The 20,189-nt window shown below is 35.5% G+C and overlaps 1 protein-coding gene and 1 pseudogene across 1 annotated transcript in view; both read right to left on the reverse strand.

The window, feature by feature from the left end:
* The window catches only part of LOC145259858 (uncharacterized), a 1,597,463-nt gene that overhangs the window by 473,009 nt on the left and 1,104,265 nt on the right, over positions 1–20,189 (reverse strand). The gene's annotated exons all lie outside the window — the stretch shown is intronic.
* Positions 16,021–16,137, reverse strand: LOC145260137 (5S ribosomal RNA; annotated as a pseudogene).

Below are 20,189 nucleotides of genomic sequence, written 5' to 3' on the forward strand. Positions count from 1 at the left end.
GCAAAAATATTGAGTGTTTTTGTTTTAAAGACACCAAAAATAAACCTAGTATTTTTTTTAGGTAAGGCAGATGTATCTGGAAAATATTTGAAGACTCAATGATAAAAACATTCCCTTCAATTTAAAATGGGAAATAATAGGATCTTATAAAGCATATATGCGAGGGAACAGATTCTGAAGCTCTTAAGATTTTAAAATATAATAAAAGTAAAACCATTCTCTTGAACTTAAAAGATGAATTTTTTTCCCAATGCATCCATAAACTTTCGTTTGGATTCGACAAATGTAATCCACCATAGATCATAAAATTATCTCATGACTAATCTATCTTAAAATTCATAATTTATAAATTAATAACTATTATTTTATCATTATTATTATTATTATTATTATTATTATTATTATTATTATTATTATATTATCTGATATTTTACCATTATTTTCTATTTTCTTTGAATTTATATGCTACTATTTTTATTAATATAAGTTCTATAAATTATATATAAATTATAAATAAATTATAATTACTGATTTAAAAAAATATTATTTTATTTAATAATAATAAGATGCATTTACTATTCAAAAATTCAACTATTAACTAATTAGTAGTTATCTCCCTTTGAACGTTTAAATATTTCATTCTTTGATTTTAGTAAAATTATCTCTCTTTGTTTTTGAAATATCTCAGCTGATTTTAAATTTAACGTCACTAACGATTTTAACTGTTAATATTTCCATTGGCGTCTCCTTTGAAAGTTTGCATATATCAACATGTTAAGCATTCATAAACTACATTTACCAAATGAATGCAGGTGATACGTACTACTTTTACGAGACGAACCATTAAAAGGTATTATTTATTTATTTTTTGTTAAAAATATTTAAAATTTACACTCTTAACCTTAACTTTCAAACTGATTTTATCTTATTTTATTTTTATTTTTATTTTATCTTACTTTGTTTATCAACTTCTAAAAACTATTTTCCTTTTTATTTTAAATATTTTCCAGATACATCTGCCTTACTTAAAAAATGCTAGGTTTATTTTTGGTGTCTTTAAAAACAACTCACCCAATATTTTTGCTGATGAGACTTTCTTTCAAAAAACTATATCGCCAAATTATTGTTCAAGACTCACTGTCTATCGCAATAAAAACATCGTTTCCGAAACGAGCGTACAATATATTGATTTTGCTTGTTCTTCCTTATGAAACAGATTTTTAATTTTTAATTTTAATTATAAATTATCAATCATCTTAATATTAAAATAGCTCTAGGACATATATGCTAATTCAGCTTATTATATATCTGCATTACAATGACCACTGTTTTCTTTTCTTGTATTTTAATTGTAGTATTGAATTTACTAAGAGTATACTCTGCTCTTTAAACTCTTGTTCTAACCCCCCCCCTATATATATATATATATATATATATATATATATATATATATATATATATATATATATATAAATCCCCGAAACAGTGTTTCATGGTAAACAACTGATGATTCCCTGAAAAATAAATTATTGGTATTATAGTAAATTCGAGAGCGAGTTGATGCAGTGATTGCAGGTGATTAAATGACTTACTGGCTAGATGGTTTTCTAACGAATGATAAAAATATTTTTTTGTATAGTTTTAAAGGTTAAAAACTTCCAAGACTATATATATATATATATATATATATATATATATATATATATAGCGTAGAGAGATACGGTTAAGTAAAAGAGCGGTAGGGAGGGAGAAAAGAAACCGTAGATAAATCTGCCTATGATAAATTGTCTTCGTAAGTGTTTTCTCTCCACACAAAACGATAAAACGGTCATTAATTTTTATTCAAGCACAATCAATAGCTCCAAACACAGACATCTACATTGCAACAGATTTTTTTTTTTTTTTTTTGATGGATTTTGTCCAGGTCACTCGGATTTCGTTCAATTATTGAAATCTATTTTTACAAACTAACAAGTATGTTTCTTTTGGTTCTTGTTGCCGTTGTCGTTGTTGTTGTAAAAATAAAATAAAGAAAAAAAACCGACAATTTTCTTGATGAATGAGACTACTAAACGAATTTCTCAATTTCGTTCTAAGACAAAAAAAAAAAAAATGAAATTCTGTCAGGTTTCACATAAAAAAAAAAACAGATTTGGCATTCTTATTACAAAGTAAAATCGCTTGAAAACATATTTGAATTTTTGAAATCTACATAAATTTAGATTTGATAAAACGAAAAAAACAAACAAACAAACAAACAACAAAATGTGACACTTTCAAATTATAGCAGACACTTAGATAAAAATCTTTGTAATGTTATCCGAAGCTATTTAGAAGGAATTCGTACCATCATTATCATCCATCTTTATCACCATCATCTTAACTGTAGAATACTTGCATGACTATAATTACACATAATAGTTAACTAAAGATGATTATCCCATTAGAAAACCGAAGCAACTAATAGGGAATTAATTAAAGTGAATGTTTAAAAGAATATGCAAATTAGCTAGATCTTTTGCTAGTGAATGTAAATTCCATAACCCATATATAAGAAAATTGTATTTTCTTTTCAAATAAGTAGAAAAGAGGGAGTTTAATATGAATATCAATACACACAAAAGAAAAACGAATTTATAGGAGTGTAGATAGATATATCACTTGCGTTCCTTCAGCTATAACCGAAACCAAAACTTATGAAGAATTCTTGGTAAAATTATTTATTACAAGAAATTGAAGTCCATTACAATTAAACGGCAGTCACGCGGATGTAAGCGTGACACACAAAATAAATAACACATACGCTATCCTATTGATATATAAATACATATTAAGGATATAAAAAATAAAAAAATAAATAAACAAAAATTATGATTGTGGACTGATTCCTTCCTTTAAGCATTGGAATGTTACTTACTTGTTTTATTTTACTTCAGTCGAAGTTCTCAGAAATCAAGGGGCCCACAACCTGGGACTAACACTTTAACTCTATATGAGATACATAAATATTCGAATGTTCCATTTAAGTTCTTTATTTCTCAAACAATGAGTTAATAAAGAAATTGAGAACATAATCTTCCTCTCCCCAATTAACCATTTTCATACGTTGTAGTATGTCTTTCGTTTTGGTCTCTTGGTCTTACTGGATTCCAGGACAAGAATTTATCTAGTCTGGTGGAGTATCCAGTTTCGTGCTATTACTTGAGGTAACATCACTTGGAGGAGATGTACCATTCCTCGTAAAAGCTAATGTGGGTTAGCCATAGTGAGGAGATCTTATTTAGGTAGCGAATACTATGTGATTTTGAATATTTGGTCAGGGTTTACTTCTATGGAAAAAGTATCCTCATGTCAGGTTGTTCTGACAAACCCTTGTACAGAGAGACCTTAGACACTCGAGGATAGTGTCTAGTAGGCATTCAAGTTTTCTCTCTTGCCAGTGTGTGTGTGTGTGTGTGTGTGTGTATCTATCTAGATATCTATAAAAGTGAAAGTGTCTGTCTGTCTGTGTACATTTCCCTACGCAATAACTCTGTCAATTTAAAGTCTACAGACTCGAAATTTGATGTACAGGGTATTAAGATTTGGGAAAATCTTTTTAATTGATATTAGGCCATAAATTTAGCTGTCAAGGGGTCAAAGTTCAACGATTTCACTTTTGAAAACTCTACCAAACTCCTCTGCCAATTTTAGGTCTAAACACTTGAAATTTTCAATGTAGGTTACTTGGACATGGATCTAACTTTTTAATTTGATTTGAGCCCAAAAAATAAATGTTAAAGGGTCAAAATTGAGGTCAAACTTTAAAAATTGACTTCTGTGGTCTCTTCCAAATTACTCAGCCAATTTCTGCTCTAAACATTTCAAATTTTACATAAAGGGTATTTAGAGATAGGACAAGCTTTTTAATTGGTTTTGGTCGAAAATTTGAGCTGCCAAGGGGTCAAAGTTCAAAAGATTTGACCTTTGAAGTGTTTAGTAAACTACTCAGCCAATTTCGGGTCTAAACATTTGAAATTTCTACCATAACAAGTATTCAGATAGGCAGCAAGTATTTTAATCAGTTTTGGGGCGAAAATTTTGCTGCCAAAAAGTCAAAGCTGAAAGAGTTGACCTTTGCAGATTTTACCAAATTTGGCCAATTTGGGGTCTAAAGAGATGTATATAACTTGGACATGGGTAAAACTTTATATTTTGATTTGAGACTAAAACAACAAATGTTAAGGGGTCAAAATTATGATCAAAGTTTAAAAAATTGACTTCTGCAGTTTCTACGAAATTACTCAGACAAATTTTGGTCTAAACATTTGAAATCTTACATAAAGTGTATTCACACATCGGGCAAGTTATGAACAGTACATAGGGCTCGAGCAAAGCCAAGCTAAACTGCTAGTATATATATATATATATATATATATATATACAAGTGACCTTGTCTGTATCAAACTCCACTGTCAATTTTTGGTCTATAGACTTAAAACTTGATATATAGGGGATTCAGACCTGTGAAAAAATTCAATTTGGTTTTTAGACAAAAGAAAAAAAAAATAACTACTAAGGGGTCACAATTGAAAAATTAACAATTGGCAGACATTAATCGACTTAATGCGTATCTTCTACACATGCACAAGTATACATACGTTTAACTGCGTTAATTTATAAAGTTTTGACATGCATTTGCACTTAGGTAATATGGTAGCAAATACCGTTGGAGAGCTAAATATTTTGGTTTTGATTCTAGCCAATAGCACCCTAGTCATATTTTTTAAAACCCTTGAAATCGCTGTTATATAGGGACTGCAATATTATAATCAACAGAATATTGGCTCTATAATAACAAATCTGCATGAATTTTATGATAAGGCCATGCAGGGCAGCATGCTACTAATATTTAAAAAAAAAAAACTTGACAGGTGTAAGTCGACTAAACATGTTATTTCTACACATGTGCAAATAGGCATTTACATACTTAACAAGCCTAATTTTTAAGGTTTAGATATGGATATATACTTAATGCAGATGATAACGGATAATACTGAAGAACTACATGTTCTGGTTTCGATTCTAGCTAATGGCACTGAAGTTATATATATTTTAACTTTTGAAATCACTACTATATATTAGGTGCATGGCATCCGTCAGTCGAAACGACTATGGATCAGCGCCGTATTAAGATGTTGCCTGTATGCATCCTTTTGTGTGACTGTAGAGACCAATTCTTGATTTGCATAGTCTGACACAGCCTTGACATACGAAGGTTGTTATGCAATTTGCCGCTTCGTCCGGCTGTTCCGCCTGTACACTCGCTCTTCTCCTAGCTCTCCTTGCAGCGTTTTCAACATAGAGGGTCCTCTCGCTGATGATAATCCCCTGGCGTATCATTTTCCTCCAGGCAGTTCTGTCAGCTGCAGAGGCTTCCCATGTATTCCTGTCCACCGAGAAAGCCTTCATGTCACGCTTGCAGACATCCCTGTAGCGAAAATGGGGTCGCCCCCTCTTTCTTGAGCCTGAGGCAAGCTCGCCATAGAGAAGGTCTTTAGGGATGCTCCCATCATCCATCCTGCACACATGGTCCAGCCAGCGAAGACGTTGCTCACGCAGTAGGGAGTAAATGGATGGGATGCCCGCTCTCTGCAGAACATCAGTATTACTCACTCTGTCCTGCCATGTGATACCAAGTATCTTACATATACACCTCATATGGAAGACCTGGAGTTTCCTCTCTTGTGTTGAGTATGTAGTCCAGGATTCACTCTCATACAGTAGAACACTGTACTATATATTAGGTACAATATAATAATCAATAGAGTATTATCTCTATAATAATAAATACAAAATGTGCATGAATTAAAATATCATATTTTATGGCCATGTCATGTCGGCTGGCCACTATTATATATTGGGTACAATATAATAATTAATAAAGAACTGACTCTATAATAATAAATGCAAAATATGCATAAATTAAAATATCATATTTAAGCGTATTTTACGACCGGGCAACGCCGGACGGCTTGCTAATAATATTTAAAGAAAGGTTTGGGTATAAAAGAAAAAAAATTACCTTTTCTTTGGGAATATGCTTTAGGAATATCCATTATTCGCACTAGATAGTCACACCTCTCCACTCAATGGAAGAATAAAGAATCTGCGGTCTTTAAGTGTAAAATGTGGCTGCTCTGTGATATATGATCGGTGATCTACTAGGAAGTTTATGAGCGAATCCTTAACAATGACTAGCCAAGGTAAGAGCAAAACAAAGATCCGCTTGGTTGGTTGGCTAAGGTTGGAAGCCAACATTTAGTTAACTGATTCGTTAAATGAGGAGCACAAATCAGGCGTTTTATGACATCAACAGATCATAAAGTTATGACTCCACAATCACCGACCACTACACTTATCTCTTAATTCTGAATTCCACATAAATAGTGATGATACTTATCAAAGAGGTATCAAATACGGAACTGAATGTCTATTAAGCACAGGTGAATATGACGGTCTATATTAGAGTAAAAAGTCAGCCTTGGATCATTTTTTTTTTCTTTCTTTTCTTAAAGTCTTTTTTAACTCAAACAAGGCATATTGTCACTTGGACTATAAGGGGTTACTATTTGGGATCGTATCAAATAGGGGACTGCGGGGGAGTTGAGCAGCGAGATATCCGTTCACATTACATTTAAAATTTCTGTAGGTTAGTACAACCAGAGAAGCAGGAAACAGGGAAGGAATTCCCAAGCCGAGCAGTCCGAGGAAAGGAGCTATTAGAGTAGAAGGCTTTTCGGCATCTAGGGAGATCCACAGTGAAGAGGCAGGACTTTGCTGTTTGTCAAGTTTGTCAGAATTATGTACACTGAAGGGGCACATGTGCTAGGAGTTCATCAGAGCATATTCTATTAAACTGAATGATACTAAGATTTAAAAAAAAAAATAATAATAATAATAATAATAATAAATATTTGTCCAAACTTCTTGCCAACTCCTGATTTCAACTGTAATCGTTACCGCTCTCAGCTGCCCTCCCCACCAAAAGACTCCTCTTTATTTTCCCATTTGTCCTTTTCACAGCCGCCATTGTCCTCATATGCAAATTAATGCCATATGTTTATTAATAAGTCGTCTATAAAAAAAGACTTTTTCTTTTCGCTTTCTTCTTTGATTCCATTAACCGACAGGATAGACAGAGGTGCTGTCACTTGTGTAAGTCACGCTGTGCATTACTTTCCTCGCACGTGTTTAACAGGAGACAGTGCGGATTTGAGCAGCGAGATATCTGTTCACGTTACATTTTAACTTTTGCAGGGTAATACAAGCAGGGAAGCAGGAAACAGAGAAGGGATTTATAAGTCTAGTAGTTCGAGGGAAGAAGTAAAGGAATTTCCAGCATTTAAAAACAGCATGAATGGGTGAGATTTTGCTGCTTATCGGGTTAGTCAGATGTATGTACGTCGAGGGATCACAAGTGCTATGAGTTCATCAGAGCTCATTCCATGAGAGTACTTATCAAACAAATCAGGAATGCATTATTGTGGTGATGGGACAGAGGTTGGAGTTTGGCTGATCATAGTATGGAACTTCTGGCACTCTCATTTCTCTTATTTAGTCTTATATTCCTCATATTCTATGAGCAATGTTTCTGACAAAGAGGGAAGAACTGCTGTTTTTATCCATATCACACTTATCGTTGATTAGTTTTTGACTTTGAAGTGGTATTTTTTTAGCACATCTGATTAAGTTGCATGATAGCTTTTCTGAAGCGATTTTGATTTAAAAAAAAAAAAAAAATCCAGAGATGATGATAAGTCTTACAATTAGTTTAACAATTTTAAAATTTGGTAGAAAATTAAATTTTAATGCATTTGGTGCAAGTTATCTATAAATATAAAAGCGAAAATGTATGTTGCCCGGGATTGAATGAATTAGGTGAGAATATATATTAGCAAAATACCTGGCATCGCTTGGGATTTGATGAAATAAATGTATTGCATATTACCTGTCCTTGCATATACATGCTGTAAATTACCTACCCTAGGTAAGATACACTTATTTCATATGTGTAATACCCGTCTTAAGTAGGTAAAATATTCTTTTGCTCGAAATACCAAATGATACATAAACATACAAAATTCCTCTCTCATAAGAATAATAAATATATTACAAAACCAAATTCAATTTTTTCATTGTGTATACGGTCCCGAGCAACGCCGGGTAGCCCCGCTAGTCTATAATATAAATCTCACATGTCTATTTAAATGTATATATGTATGTATGTATGAATGTATGTATGTGTCAGGTCATGTCATATGCTACTGGTACCATGTAACCCAGTACTACCTGCCTCATGGTCGGGTCACCGGCGACTAAACTGGTTCCCCCACCAGGCTAGTCTCCCCGAAGGATTAAAAACAAGACCTTCCAAAGGGCGAATGAACTCTTTTTCTGGGTCAACGGCCAACTAGCACCGTGTATATTTGTGTATGTGTGTGTATTGGGGTGGAGAGGGCTCCTGTAAGCCGTGATGAAGGCAACCTTTCAAGGAGAAGCAAATCTCTGATTTAAAAAACCATAAAGCGGGAGACCAGTACCCGCATTAAGCTGGTCTGCAGTTTAATTTGTTGCTGGCTATCTTGCTCTTGCTTGTTGCTGGATCTCAACATTTTGAACCGAGAGAGAGACTTAGCTGTCATACAAAGCTAAGACTCTGTAACATCATCTTTGTATAGATCCTCCCTCAGGCATTTGACTATAAATTTGGGCTCATGGATTTTAAATGTCTGAGGGAGTGGCACTCGTCTGACAAGACGTTGCAATCATCATGTATGTCTGCCTAAAACTTTCGACAGAGGCGACGGATTTACACGAGATTGGTATCATTTTGAAGCTCAACCCTTCGGACGACAAATATCGAAAAACTGGCTACAACATTAATTGCTTCACCCTCAACTGAGAACTTTTCTACAAGGAGGGGTCGCTTTTTCACCGATATTTTTGAAAATAATCCCCTCTTTTCGATTGACTAACCTTAATTTAAACCTATGTCACTTCTGGTTTGGCGATGGGTGCAACAGCAAAGACGTCACCTTTTTTTCCCCCCGTTCTTTTCCTCGTTCGCGATATAGATTCGAGCCTTTCTGCCTACTACCACTTAATTATTTATTTATTTTTTTTTTTTGCTCAACACACACCTCCAAGCACACGGACAACACCGGGCACCCAGGCTAGTTAGTTATATATTTTGTTTTGTTTTGGATTTCTCGGCTGTAAAATATATATGTTTTTGTTGTTTTTTTTTTTTACACAGGCATCACTGCATTATCAAGGCCAAGAGGCCACTCAAGGATAAGGGTTAAAGAGTGTACAGTAGAAATTGGACAATATAGTTACTGTTAGTAATGGAGATTCTGTAAATTTGTTAACTTCTATGGAACGGCTCATCAAAAACTTATTTACATTAGACTTGAACACAACCATATTGTAGTCAGCCGGAAAGCAGGAAAATGTAAGACAATTCCACAGGCGTGCAGTTTTAAGAAAGAAGATTTGTTCATGGAATCTACGTTTAGGTTTAGGCACAGATAAAGAGTGGGTGGAATTATTGATAGTGTTTTCAGCTAGACGAGTGTTTCTTGTGAAAGTTAGGCGAGGGGGGACCATAGACTGAAGCTCAGTCGAACACTTTCCATGAAAATAACGATACATCAGAGAGAAACTCGCAACATCTCTTCTGTGAGATAGAGGTTGCAGGGAAGAGAAAAGGACATCTCCTACGAGGCTACGAAGTCTATTTTGAACTCTATCAAGGCAGGACAAGTCCTTTCTAGCAGCTCCTGCCCAGATGTGGCAACATTATTCCATCCTTGGACGTACCTGACTCTTATATAGATAGAGAATTGCATCAACAGTGAGATATCTACCGGATCGATAGAAAGATCCCACCATTTTTCCAGTGGCCTTGGCAACAGATTTGATGTACGTGTTCAATTTAAGATCAGGAATAATGGTCAAGCCACGAAGCTTGTCAAAACTTGAGGCCTCCTGAAGATGAGAGCCATTCATTTCAATTGATGCCAGATGTGGATCAGAATGTTGATGATGTAAAGAGAGAAGCTTGGTTTTAGATGCATTAAAAGTAACAAGCCACTCCTTTCCCCATTGTGCTACGTGCTCAAGATCAGAGGAGAGAGAATCGGAAAGAACTTGGTCGTTTACTGTCTTAGATGTGCTACCATAAATGGTAGTGTCGTCAGCATAAACGTCTACAAATGATTTAATGATGTGATTTGGAAGATCATTAATGTAGATCAGGAAAAGAGTTGGGCCCAGGATTGCAAGATTACCCTACGAGAACAGTGAAATACTTCCGTCACTAAGATAGATTCGATACAAGATAAGTAAAATTACCCTTATTAATACATATGAGCAGATTTATCCGGCGTTGTCAGGGAATTATTTTCGTCAGCCTTGCAACTCTCACTTCCCCTATTTTGCCATTTAGTCCTCATATTCCATAAGCGATGTTTCTTACAAAGGAGGGATAATTGCTGTTTCACGGTCTGAATTTGTCCGTATAAAAAATTATTGTTTTGACCTTGAAGTGGTACTTTTTAGTTGATTACATCAAGTGGCTTCATGCTTTGTATGGAGCGATTTCCATAAAAATGTGTTTCTAAATCCCCACTGAAATGGTGTAAGAAGAGGAAAGGGTCTAGTTTATATTTATACAATGGGGTCACATATAATAAATATTCAAAAGGGAGAACGAAAGTCTCCTTTTCTTTTATACTAAAAAAGGGGGTCACCACTTATTAGAGATAGATGTCAATTAAAGATAGGCTTGTATTAGATACAATTATTGTATTGTCGTGAGTCGATAGATAAACGAATGTTATATAGTCGCCTATATACCGAGTGTATAACTATTTATTTGTGTTGTCTAACGTTCATGTGTTTAAAATCTTCCTTTAGATGTATAGACGTGTGGGAGTTTCATAACTCTGTTAACATTGTAAGAAAAAAGTACGCGGGACAGCCTTTTACAACAACGAATAACATTTTTGTCCGCTTGGTCCAGACAAATGGGAAACATATATTTTCCATAGGAACGAATAGGTCTCTTACTCTTCTGGTCTGTTTCTTGCAATCCTGAAACAAGTGTCTCCCTTCGACGGAATGCCAAATACCAAGTTCATTTTATATCAACTTTATTCTAGACTTCCATCGGAGCTACAAAACGTTGTAAGTTCTACATCATGCTATGGTCGCGTTTCTCCCAGCTACCAAATGCGGAGACGATATCTTTCGTGATAACTTGTCCAACTCTCCCATTCTGACTCCATACTCTAACTAAACTGCACGTATCTCAAAAAAATCTATCTCCATTTCATTACACCATTAAAGCACGTAACATTAACATCACCTGATGTTTTCACTAAATCATCTTTATTGTTTATTAGCCTGGGTGCCCGCCGTTGCCCGAGTGTGTTTAGGTGTGTGTTGAGCAAAAAAAAAAAAAAAAAAAAACCGTAGTAGGCAGGGAGGCTCAAATCCGTAATGCGAAGGTGAAAAAGAAAATGAAAGAAAAATCTGACGTCTTACCGCTACTCCATGACGTGACCGGAAGTGTAAAGTGTTCAAATTTGACATACTCAAGATGACTTGCAGAAATGGCGTTGCTTTTAAAGCTCCCACAAAAACAAATTAGACAAAGATCGTTTTTAATGTGAGGGGAAAACCAGCTTCCCCCAAAAGCGGACACTCTGGCGGTATCCAAATAAATAGTAATTGTCTCAGTTACGAAGGAGTTCCCCTACAAGGACCAAGGACCAACTACAGAACAGATACTACCCCTTCTTGAACATTTGTTTTACTTATAATTTTCACATTTACATAAACAGTAAACTTAGTTAAATAGTGTTCAACGACAGCGGCTGAAACATCACTTCTCATAGATAACCGATCCTTGTTGAAGGGAGCAATAGCAATATATTTAACAAAAATTTTTCCTTAACTATTTTTTTTTTTGTTGTTGTTATTGATCATTATTTTTTACAAGGAAATCACCATTTATCAAGGCCCGAAGGCCACTCGAGGATGAGGGTTAATGAATGTAATGTGGTAGTGTAGTAATCATTAATCGTGTAAATTGGGTAGAATTTTATTATTTAAGGAGACGGCTCATTGGACGTGAAGGCTACCATACTGTAATCAGTCAGGAAGCAGGCTAGCGGAACAGTGTTCCACAAGATGACAGTTCTAGAAAAGAAGCTTTGCTCGTGGAACTTACGTTTAGATTTAGGCACCGGTAGAGAATGGAAGAAATTGTTGATAGTAGTTGTAGCTGGTCGACTGTTTTTGTGAAAGTTTGGAGATTGGAGCTCAGACGAACATTTACCATGAAAATAACGACAGAGCAGAGACAGGCTCGCAACGTCTGTTCTGAGAAGAGAAAAGGGAATCACTTAGGTTTCGAATCCGTTTTATTATTATTATTATTATTATTATTATTATTATTGGCTCACATGGAGCTTTCACACAAGTCAACAAACGATCTGATTGGAAACCTGTGGTGTTCTCTGGAAGCTGAGTGACAACAAGTCTCCCCAGACGTCCAGTTCTCTCCGCCTACTTCGATAGCATTTGCAAATGAATTTGCATCATCGCAACAGCCGCTTACCATTGATTTCTCGCTGGCAGTGGCCATTTATACTGGAATTTAAGTGGCACTAAGCCTCCCCAAGGTCTCAGTTCTCTTTGCGCTTGTCCAGCCGAGGTCTGGTCAGCTCTCTCTTATCGGTCTTTCAATCCTTCTTGACCCTTCTCGGTTCTTTGGTATCACCTTTCTATAGGGAGGAACGGTGATGAGACAATGGGGGAGGGGATGCATAGTGGGGGTGTAGAACTTGTAGATATGCAGCTTCGGTGTTCTTCATTCGCTGTAACGCTTCTTAATTATATTGTCTTCTTGTATTATTCTCCGCATTCAAGGGTTTTCCTTAATATTTCAGCCATTTTCGTTATCGTTAGTCGTTGTATTTTTGCAGTTATTCCTCTGATTCCAATTTCTGACGTTCTTATTTCGAAGTTTTTTCGGAATTGTTCCTAGTGCTCCTACTATTATCGGTACTATTTTGATTTTCTTCATTATCCAAATCCCTTTTAACTCTCTGGCTAGCTGTATACTTGCTTCGTTTCTCCTTTTCTTTCATACTCACCCTGAGGTCAGCTGGGACAGCAAAGTCTACGATTTGACAGGATTTTTCTTTCTTTCTTCTTCTTCTTCTTCTTCTTCTTATTATTATTATTATTATTATTATTATCATATACCTATATATAGATACTAGACTACCCGTGACCCGTTGGATCAGTACGTTATATTAGCTATGGAATTCATGTATGAGCGTGACACTTGTGACGTAAAGAAAATATATTTTTTTGACATAACAGAAACATTTCTTATGAAAGTATATTAAAATGAAAAAAGAATATAGATAGATTTCTATGCGTCGTTCTGTTTATTATAATTGATTATTTTTGAAAAAAAAATTTACATTTACTGAATTATAAGTGGTTGGCCATACTTATAGGTAAATGTGCATTGAACAGTTACCATAATACTTATTATAGTTAAATTCAAATTTTGATATATCTTTTTTTTCAATGAGAGCATAATTTATTTTATGGCTGTCAACGGTTAAAGTAGATTATTTGTAAAAAAAAAATTGCGTTAAAATAACTTAAACGTAATACAGAAATGAACGATGTAAAAAAAACAACAACAAAAAACAGACAGTATTAACAATTGTTTATTTAGATAATTTAAACGCGTAAAAAAACAAAAAAACAAAAGAACAATTAGGACGCTGAAAACGTACGCAGTAAAACAATGTTTTATGGTTGCGTTGATTATTCCAGATCACTCAAACATGAAAAAAAAATCCTCCCTATTCGTGTAAAGTTACCTTTTTTTCCGAATAAGTGCTCAAAAATCGAAAATTGAACATGATTTTCCTACGGACTGAACGCCGACGAAAGTCATTTAACAGCAAAAACGCACATAAACCTACCAATGAGAAATATAAGAATGAAAAACCCATATTGGAATCCTTCAACCAAGTTATAGAAACTTAAAATTAAAAAAATAATAATTAATAAAACCCGAAGCAAAAAAATAAAACCTAAATAAATAAAACAAAATAAAACTAATATTGAAATAGATTAGTAAATGTATCAACAAATTCACCGTTCTAACACAACTATTTTGTATCTAGAAATGTAAACAAAAAATAAAAAAGAAGGAAGGAAGGAAAAGGGACGGATAGAGAGTAGTAGTAGTAGTAGTAGTAGTAGTAGTAGTAGTCTTGGCTTTATTACAATTGTTCTTATGTTTGTCAACGGGTTAAATTTGTTTAGTTGTAAGAAAATAGCGGCAGTCTAATTGTAATAAAGAATAGTTGCAAAACAACTCCACACTTCCCATGGTAAATAATAATTTCGAAATAATAACATTAATATTTCAGTGCGCAGGTCAAAATCTGCAAAAGAAGCGATTTGTGTTTATTTGTTTACGTTGTTATGGGTTAATGTTTATGCGCGTATGCGCAACCGGGTGTCGTAAATCGAAAAGTGGGTTAAATCACTCGTTACAAGGTCATTTGAGTTTTATTATATAGATACTGATATGTTGCAAAAAAAAACAAAAACACCCAAATTTTCCCTCCTCCTCCTCCTCCTCCTCTTCCTTCTTCTTCTTCTTCTTCTTCTGTTTGTAGCCATCATAATTGTCCTTGGTCATTTATTTTTTCTGCTGTGAGACATTCTGGCTAGGGATTTTTCTCCCCTGCCCCCCCCCAAATCAATAGAGATTCGACCATTCCTATAATGATTGAGTCTCTGTTGTTTTTGCGGTAGAAGTTTAGTTCTGTGCAGTTCCAGGAGGTCCACCCTACCAGGCCTTGTCTTCTCTCTTTGAGAAGGGGTTAGTTCATTGCTAATCGCCTGAGGCGTCCTTACCCGAGAATGCCGACGGGGGGGGGGGGGGCGATGACTTCTCAGTCCCACTTTCCAATTCTGGTGTCTAAGTTCTTGCAGTGGGGGAGAACTAAAAACCTCTCTTTCTTTATATATATATATATATATATATATATATATATATATATATATATATATATATGTGTGTGTGTGTGTGCGTGTGTGTGAAGAAGTTATAAATTGTGACAAAAACGTCACACTTGGAATCTAATTTACAATAGATCTTCCAGCCCTTCTTGTACATCCATCATATACGCGCATGTGAGAAGAAGAAAAAAAAAAAAAAAAAGGAACGCGAGTGGGGTGTGTCTATTAATATACGGTGACCGTTTTATGATACTTAATATGTTCACCACAAAACATTAAAAAAAAAAAAAAAAAAAAAGCTCTCCCAAACTACTCGTGACGCAAAAGCGGTAGACATATGTCGTGTAAGATTACATATTAATCAGCATTGAACAACACCCAAGAAAAGATGAGGAGGAGGGAGGAGATTGTAGAGGGCGCTGTAAATACGTTGTCAACTTTTCAACATTTCATAACAGAATAAATAGATTTGAATGAAAAACACAGATGAAACGTAAAAAATAAGAAGAAAAAAACAAAACAAAATAACGGTGTGTGTTCGGATATAAACAACTTGTTTCGTTTTTAAAGAAAACGTCATGAATTATCTAGACCACCCAGCAACACGCAAAAGAGCACATGAATATATTAAAGTGTAAATATCAAATGCCTTCTAGTAAGCTTGCAGTATAGTAAACAATCAAGAAATTAAAAAAAAAATACACTGAATAATAAAAAAGGGTTGGGGAGCTCGTTCAGTTTTTAACAGATTATAGATACCCATAAAGGGGTACCTACGCGTGAAATTTTTGTGGCGGGAGGTACACAATCTCCAACCACACCTCGCTTGAGTCGACAGTGTTAAATACCAATAGCAAGTGAAGTGTCTGTACAGGACGACGGGAAACAAATGCCAAGATAAGCGGAGAGCATATACAGCGCTTAGAATTCCCAAATGGTCACCCGCCTGGTACTTACCAGGCTCAACGTTGCTTAACTTCGGTGATCTGACGAGAACCGGTGTGTCAACGCGATTATGCCGTGTATATGCTGAATAATATTAGGATGAATTTTACCCCGGAAAAAGTTAAATTCTCACACGTTTAAATACGGTAACAAATCGAGGATAAGCTCTGAAATAGAATCTGGCGATAATTGGTTTGCGAAAAGGAACACGACAAGTGTGTACAGTATTTAAAGCAATTTTATGGGCTGAACAAATGGATGATACAAGAAAAAATTAATTGTACTGAAAAGAAGATTTGGAAAAAAAACCCAACTTATCTGGGATGCAAAGTGTGAATAACAGGTGGCCGGACTTGGTTGCAAACCAAGCAGTAATAGAGAGATAACTGATGGCTAACTTGTAACTGGCGTCTTGGTTTCTCACAAATAGTCTTCAGTCTAGGTCAGTAATGATAGGCAGAGAACTGGGTTTCCGTGACGGCCGTCTTGGGCAAGTGTAACCGAGCCTCAGCCATTGTCATGCTGATGGACCAAAAAGGGGGGGGACGAAAAGAAACAGGGCAGACTCATGCGAGTGTTTTTATAAGCTACCTCACGTGACCTGTAATGCAGCAAGGACCGGAAATTCTGCTAGCCGAAAGGGACGAGGTAATGACTCATCAATAAGAGAAGAGTGTGGAGGGGGACATAAACTCTAATAATAATTTTTCCATACATATTAAAATTAAAATTTCTATACTTTTAAATATTAAGAATGGGGATTTTGCAGTACAGATAACAAAACGAAAAAGCAGTAAAGTATATATATATATATATATATATATATATATATATATATATATATATAACATATAAATGTTACCAAAGGCAATATAAGTTACTATTTTGCCTACCTGGATAAGTTTTTTGTGTTTTAAAGCTTTTATTTGGTTAAAAACAAAAACAAAAACACAAGTAGAACCGAGTTGGTAAGTTAAACAAACAACAAGATGGCCGACAAGAACATGCGGTCTTTGGAGTGTTCGTAATAATTCCAAATTCGAAAATTAAATAAAATATTGATAGCAATCTACCCAGAAATGTCACCGTGGCATTTATTGAGTGAATTTTTATCAGCATTTTGTTTTATTTTTATGATTTAAGCGATTAACAAAAACTTCCATGATGAACATCGGGTGTCAGCCATCCTGTCATCGTTCTAACTTATCAACTCGGAACTACTTGTGTTTCGAATTAAATAAACTTTTTAAAATATGTTAAACCACATAAAACTTATACAGGAAGGTAGAAGAGTATCTTATTTTGTCTTTTTGTAACATTTATTTGTTATATATTTGTTTTTGGCAAAACCCCATAAGACTTATTATTTCTGAATTTGCTATTATAAAGTTGACTTGTCTTAGCACAAAAGATGAAAAAATAACATCGATCTTTTGGGAGTTGATTGCTCAGCTTTGGAGAGTTTGGTTTGCTTTACGGCATATCAACCCTTTTTCGGTTATTTAATGCTGACTCTGCTTATTTTGATAAAAGTTTTTATGCTTTAAATATTCATTCATGCTGTTTGGTTTGGTTGTTTTGTTTTGCGGCATATCAACCCTTTTGGGGTTATTTAATGTCGAATCCAGTAATTCTTAAAACAGTTTCGATGCTTCGAGTTCTTTAAATCTTCAACTTTTTTTCTTAGGTGTTTAGTTTAATTGTTTTGTAAAGGAAAATTGTTGTTTCTGTTTTTAGCTTTGCAGAACATGACTGAGTTTTTCAAAGGGAAAGGAAATAAAAAGCAATAACTTCAATAGTTTGTGCCTTTTAGGTCAGGAAGCCAGTATCTTCAGACAAGCTGATCTGGTAGCACTAGAACTTTGGATAGCTTAAGGCTTAAAAATAGTTTTAAAATGATAACCTTAAGTCCGGATTAAGTTGCTACCCAGACCTCATATTACTGGTAGGATAAGTCACTTTACTTTACTATATTTTAAGGAATGAAGCCCCAACAACAACTAAAAAATCAAACAGGCATTTTGCGTCTAGTGTGCTCGTAGATAGGTCTGTGTCCAACATCCTTGTGAGGGAAGCTTGGAAATACCCAACTTGAAGTGTCATCACGACGCCAAAAAGCTGGCCATCCTGAATCCAACCTTGATGAAAGAGTCTGTGTAGGACCCCACGGTTGAGGCTGCCTTTCCCGACTTCATCCTCGACCACACGATCAAAACATGTCAGAGGCTGCAGGGCGACATGCAGTTCCTCAGAGAATTCTGAGCTGCACTCAAAAGGCTACCTAGGTCCAGTGAGTTTTCGCCAGTTTCAAGAAAGCAACTATATAAGGAATTAGTCGGGGGGGGGCGCTAACAACATGCTCGTCGAGCGTCTGGGGTTGTCAGAGGAGGAGATCCACTCTTGGTGGGGCTGGGCACAAGGCATAGGAATAATGAACAACTCCAAATTCTCCCTGACCTGGCGACTGTACCAAAAAGCATTGCACCTCAATGCCATACAACACAGTACCAAACTAGTGAGTTCGCCTGAGTGCCCCTGCTGCTGGACCTCAGCAGAAGAAATACCAGAGAACTTTTTCTTTGATTGTAGCTAACTTTGTCTGTCAACGAGGTGACAACTCATACCAATCATGAGCATCCTCACTCATTGAACATATCCCTGGTCATGCACAATGCCAGGCCGCCATAGAATGGGGAGAAACAAGTGGTGTTTCTCATGATCCTGGCGGTAGCCAGAATGGCTGTGTGGACATTGAGACTGAATGAGAAGCGAGGGATTGAATCTTGTGCAGATGATGGATTAAGGCAGCAAACTTGTGCGTACGAAGAGGAGCCAAGTTAGAGTACATGTTCTCTGCCTAGGCATGGGTGCATGGGTCCTAGTCTTGCTGGATCCCAGCCCAGTCAGGTAAGTCTTGTTTCTCTTAGCTAGTCGATAGAGTATTCCAAGTTGTCTGACCCGATTTTTTTTTTTTTTTTTTTGCCCCCGGCTTTTTTCCCCCCCCAAACTTGAAGTGAAACTCTTCCCCAACTCCCTCATCTTTTATTTTGTCTGAAAGATAGTTTTTTCAAACCCCTGCTTGTTTTCGCCCTTTATCAAGCTGGACAGCAGTGGGCAGTCTGCTATCTATTGAGGTTTGGGAGGACCTTACTAACGTTTTTCTTTTTAGATTGTTTTTTCCCACCCACCACCAATGAAATCATCTTTTACCTTTGTTTATCTTATGTAAATTTTTTTTTTTTTTTACAAAGGAGTTACCACTTATCAAGGCCTGAAGGCCACTCAAGGATAAGGGTTAATGAGTGTACAATGGGACAATATCATTGCAGTCGTTAGTAGTGGAAATTCGGTAAATTGGATTACTTAATTGGAACTAAAAACAATTAAGCTTTTTTGTTATGAATATATTAATATACAAAAAAAATCGATTTGATTTAGGAACAGTAGGTAAGACATCCCTAGGAGTAATTGTTGCATATGATGACATTAGCTAGGGATACTTCTCAGACAAGTAAAAAGGTACAGTGACAAGGATGACTACAGAACCCTCCCTCCCCATTTTTTGAGTTGGCCTTGTGCCTAATTGTTTATTTTTTTTGTATCAATAGTTGTAATTTTACATTTACAGCAAATAAATGATAAAAACCACAAATTTTATGTAAATCTGAAATATTTGAATTTTCAAGTGGAAGGTTGTGCTCATTATAACTTTCCAACCCCTTTTAAATACAAAAAAAAAAAACATTTATTAATTGAAGTCTAATACTTTTTGTTAAAATTTCACAAAAATCTGGTATCTTGATTTTCCCCAAGGATTCCACCTTTGAAAACTAAATATAGCCAACATTATGCACCCTTCCGCCTAAAAGCTATGTTCTTAAATTCGAAATAGTCATTTAATTAGTTTAGGGGTGAATCTTGAACATCCATCCATCCATAGTCTTAAGCCCCTGAGGCGAGGGGGGGGGGGCAGAGGCCATCCACAACTTTGTAGAGGAGTTCTTTTTTCGAAGTGAGGGTGCTGGCCCCATGCCCAACCTTCCCAGAAGGTACATACAATGCCTAGCCTTCCCAAATGGTCACCCATCTGGTACTGGCCAGGCTCAACATTGCTTAACTTCAGTGATCTGGCA

This window comes from Euprymna scolopes, chromosome 35 (genome assembly GCF_053919585.1).
Source record: "Euprymna scolopes isolate OS-2025 chromosome 35, ASM5391958v1, whole genome shotgun sequence".
In the NCBI taxonomy this organism is placed as follows: Eukaryota; Metazoa; Mollusca; class Cephalopoda; order Sepiida; family Sepiolidae; genus Euprymna; species Euprymna scolopes.